Source organism: Mus caroli, unplaced genomic scaffold (assembly GCF_978045245.1).
Source record: "Mus caroli unplaced genomic scaffold, Mus_caroli_1 scaffold_6, whole genome shotgun sequence".
Classification (NCBI taxonomy): Eukaryota; Metazoa; Chordata; class Mammalia; order Rodentia; family Muridae; genus Mus; species Mus caroli.
The window spans coordinates 66424521-66429431 of NW_028227261.1; positions in this window are offsets into that span (position 1 = coordinate 66424521).

The following is a 4911-nucleotide window of genomic DNA, read 5'->3' on the forward strand; positions in this document are numbered from 1 at the left end:
AGAGGCCCTTGGTCCTGTGAAGGCTCAATGCCTGCCCCAATGTAGGCGAATGCCAGGACAGGGAAGGAGGAGTGGGTGGGTTGGTGAGCAGGGGGAGGGGGAATGAGACAGGAGGTTTACAGAGGGAAAACAAGGAAAGGGGATAATATTTGAACTGTAAATAAAGAAAATATCTGATAAAAAATAAAAGTAAGGAAAATAAAATAAAATTACAAATAATAAAACAAGGGGGGGGGACAAAAAGAAAACTCTTGTATTTGAAAATCATTTTGTAATTGTCAATTTCAAGCTTTTCTTTGGAATAACACCCCATCTTGCTTCAAAACATTGATAAGAAAAGGTAAATGAGCCGGGCGTGGTGGCGCACGCCTTTAATCCCAGCACTTGGGAGGCAGAGGCAGGCGGATTTCTGAGTTCAAGGCCAGCCTGGGCTACAAAGTGAGTTCCAGGACAGCCAGGGCTATACAGAGAAACCCTGTCTCGAAAAACCAAAAAAAAAAAAAAAAAAAAACAAGAAAAGGTAAATGGCATGCAAATAAACTTTTCCCGGATTGTCTCAGAGCAACAGAGAAAGTTAAAAGACCTAGTCAACTTGTGAACTCAGGCAGGCCTTAATCTCTTTATATCTAGTGAGTAAAATCAGAATTTCACTTTTGCACGTTCATTTTTGGATATGTGAAATACAATATAAAATCTATATACAACTATGTGTAAATATATAAAAATAATAGATAAGTATACAATATATGTCACAATAATAATGATAAAAGAAGAAGTCGTGAATCTGAGAAAAATTGAGGGAAAAATGGAACTCATGGGAGGAACTAGAGGAGACAGGATGGTTAGAAAGTGATGTACATACAGTACTCAGGTATGAAATTCTCAAAATATAATAAAATAAGTGTAAAAAAGAAACTAATAGCTAGTAAATTACATGACTGACACATCTCCTTCTCCTCAAGGCTCAGGACATGATAGAAGAGGGCAGATTAATAAAGAGCTTTGTGGGAAAGAATTCCGAGGGCATTTAGAGCAGTGACAGTTCTCTACAAAGAATGCATGGGATTATTTCAATCTTCTTCTATCTGTTGAAGCCTGTTTTGTGACTGATTAAATGGTCAATTTTGGAGAATGTTCTGTGAGGTGCTGCAAAAAAGGTATATAGTTTTTTGTTTTAGGATGAATTGTTCTATAGATTTCTGTTAAGTCCATTTGGTCCATAACTTCAGTTTAGTTTCACTGTTTCTCTGTTTAGTTTGTGTTTCCATGATCTGTCCATTGAGAGTGGGATGTTGAAGTCTCCCACTATTATTGTGTGAGGTGCAATGTGTGTTTTGAGCTTTACTAAAGTTTCTTTTATGAATGTGGGTGCCCTTGCATTTGGAGAACAGATGTTAAGAATTGAGAGTTTTTCTTGGTAGATTTTTCCTTTGATGAGTATGAAGTGTTCTTCTTTATCCTTTTTGATAACTTTTGGTTGAAAGTCGATTTTATTCAATATTAGAATGGCTACTCTAGCTTGTTTCTTGGGACCATTTGCTTGGAAAATTGTTTTCCAGCCCTTTATTCTAAGGTAGTGCCTGTCTTTTCTAATTGACATTCAAATTAAGCCCTAAACCCCATTCCCATAGACTTCTTGAAGCACATCTTCCATTCCCCTGCCCAGCAGCAGATGCTCATAGCCACATCTCCCACGATCATGTCAAGGAAAAGCAAACTGACTGATTCAACTCAAACACACTTCAAGCCTTAAAAATTGAGGTCTGGAATATTGTTTATAAATCCTTGTCTGGATTAGCTGTTATAGATTTTATGCTGAATAATATCTTACTGAAAATGTCCTTTCTCTTAGTGGAAATTTCTTTATGTCCTTCTCAAGTAGAACTTTAAAATATGTGAATGTAAGCCGGGCAGTGGTGGCACATACGTTTAATCCCAGAATTTGGGAGGCAGAGGCAGGTGGATTTCTGAGTTCAAGGCCAACCTGGTCTACAGAGTGAGTTCCAGGACAGCAAAGGCTACACAGATAAACCCTGTTTCGAAAAACCAAAACCAAACCAAACCAAACCAAACCAAACCAAACCAAAACAAAACAAAAACAGGGAATGTAAGACACTAGGCTTTCTAAAAGAAAATGTTAATTACCAGGTGTCTATCTAATATATCTTGAAGTAATATATGATGTCATGTGTTTTATATATAAATTTTCTGTTCATCACAGGGATACTGCTTTATACCTATTAAATTTAATCTGTCATAAATTATATGTAATTCCCCTTTAATATAGCATTCAAGAGAGTTGATGTAATTTACTGTTTTGTACTTTATAGGAGAAATCCCATTAGAGGCATTCAAGGTGTCTTTTAAAAATAGGTCAAGTAGGCTTTTCTTTCTCACACATGTCTTAGCTGTCATATACTACTTGTATTTATTGTGGATTGTGGTATAATTAAATGTGTATATACAGTATTTAATGATTAAACAGGTCACTAAGGCTGCTTGTAGGGGTGGGCATCTGTGATCTCGGTGCTGAGGCAGGATAACCTGGTGTTCAAAACCAACCCGGGTTATATCAAGACTTTATCTCAAGAAAATCAAGTAGGCTTTCAGCTTTCCTCAGAGAGGCCTCACTCGCACTGGGCAGCTGTTAACACAGAGGCTCACAACTGGGTGAAGTGCTGAGAGTAAGTGGAGGCCTTGGCCTTACGTGAGATATCTAAATCCTCTCCTCTCAACAAGGCTTTGGGAACACCACAGAAGAAGCCTGAAATTGTGGAAGAATGCTGCTTCAAACGTGTCTTGTGGACGTGACACAGTCATCGAACTCATGAACTCAGTAGGTTATCTTGATCATCATCCTTCACGTGGGAGGGGCTCATGAGCCCTCAGCCCTCACTGAGGGTCCATGGGAAAAATTGGTTGGTGCCATAGGAGGATTGCCGTTTCCCTCAGCACTGTACCCACTGATAAACTGTTCCAGTCAATAAGCCCCCACTCGTGCTTATGCAAAGAGCCTTAACTAATATTAGTGAGTCAACAAACTCACAAACATCAAAGTAGGAGTGATATTGTGAGATAAGGAAGGAATGAAGGGTTGGGGGTAGATGAAAGAGGCTAAGGACTCTACGTGAAGATGCTTAAAATACAGAATATAAAAGCATGAAATTTTCAGCCGGGCATAGTGGCGCACGCCTTTAATCCCAGCACTCCGGAGGCAGAGGCAGGCTGATTTCTGAGTTCGAGGCTGGCCTGGTCTACAAAGTGAGTTCCAGGACAGTCAGGGCTACACAGAGCAACCCTGTCTCAAAAAAACCAAAAAAAAAAAACCAAAAAAAACAAAAACAAAAAAAAACCACCCACACAAACAAAAAACAAAACAAAACAACAACAACCCCCCAACCCCCCCCCCCCCAAAAAAAAAAAACCCATGAAATTTTCAACAAGTAACGAAGAACAAGAAAACAATAATTAGGGACATCAGCATTTTCGTCTCCTCAAATACCATTGTTTCTCTGTTTTAGGAACTGCAATCTTTTATGTTTTGATCGTCTTTCTCAGGGGTCCACTAAGCGACATCAATAGCTGAAGTGATTTCTACCAAGTGGAGAAGGCCAAAAAAGCTGGCCTGACTGGCTAGTGACACTTTCGTTCTGTCTCAGGAGCCGGCTGACTAACTTCCTGTGCTGTGAAGAAGGCATTTCTGGAATTTTAGCGGAGAAGGAATTTTCTTGGTAGTCTGGAAGTGGTTAAACTGCTGGTTTCCTTTACCCACTTGCTGACCGTATTATCCACTGTCTGACTCACTGATATGACGTCTAAGAGACGAACCAGCCAAGTCAAGCAGTTGCAGTTACTCATCAGGAAAAGCAGTGTCTCATCTTGAGACACACGGACGTCAAGCGTCTCAAACGCAAACCCGTCTGTGTGCAGTTGCTGCTTCTTCTCCTCTCTTAAAGGTTTTATTATGGCTGAAACTTTTTAGGAAAAGACCTTGAAATCCTTAAGTCTTAATATCTTAAAAAATAAAGACACAAAGGATTTTGTCCTTAGGCATGGGTCAGAGAGCAGTCGTTTGAAATGGTGAATCGATGTTTGATATCTAATATGTAATCACAATCTTGTGCTGCTATGCTGTAAAAGGGGACGACTGCACCCATAATACATCTGCGCAGTGAGCGTCTCTGCAGGCAGCATCCAGAGTGAAAGCAAAACTGATCCTTATGTCATCTAGGAAAAGGCTTCTTAGAAATTCCCAGAAGGTTCTTCTTTATGAAAGGGACCCCCCTCCCCAAGCTATTGTAACATCTTCATTTCCCATGCCTCTGTGTCAGGAAAGGCGTGGTTCCTATAATTTCACTGCAGTTCTTACTCCACAGAGCGAGTCCTCACAGCAGTGTGTGAAGTATTCATCAGGTAAATGAAAACATGTAGCCATAGTCTTTTCAAAGCTGACACCACCGGGGCTGATGGTCCCCGACAGCATGCTGCAGTTCCTTGGTGGACCTACAGCTGAGGCCAGGTATGAGCTCCTTTTCCCAGGGACTTTTCTAATTGCCCATCAGCCAAGGGAAATCCTGGAGCTTCATAAAGCGCTGTTAAGATATGTTTGATACGTTTTCCATCACTTTAATTTTTTTTCTGGGTAGAAAAAGTTATCGAAAATTCGATTAAGGTTTTACTTTGTAAAAGTTTTGTTTGTAGGGGCTGGAGAAATGGCTCGGCAGTTAAGAGCACTGGCTTCTCTTCCAGAGGTCCTGAGTTCAATTCCCAGCAACCACCTGGTGGCTCACAACCATCTGGGATGGGGTCTGATGCCCTCTTTTGGTGTGTCTGAAGACAGTGGCAGTGTACTCATATACATAAAATAAAAAATCTTGAAAAAATGTTTCAAATTGTGTGTGTATGTGTGTG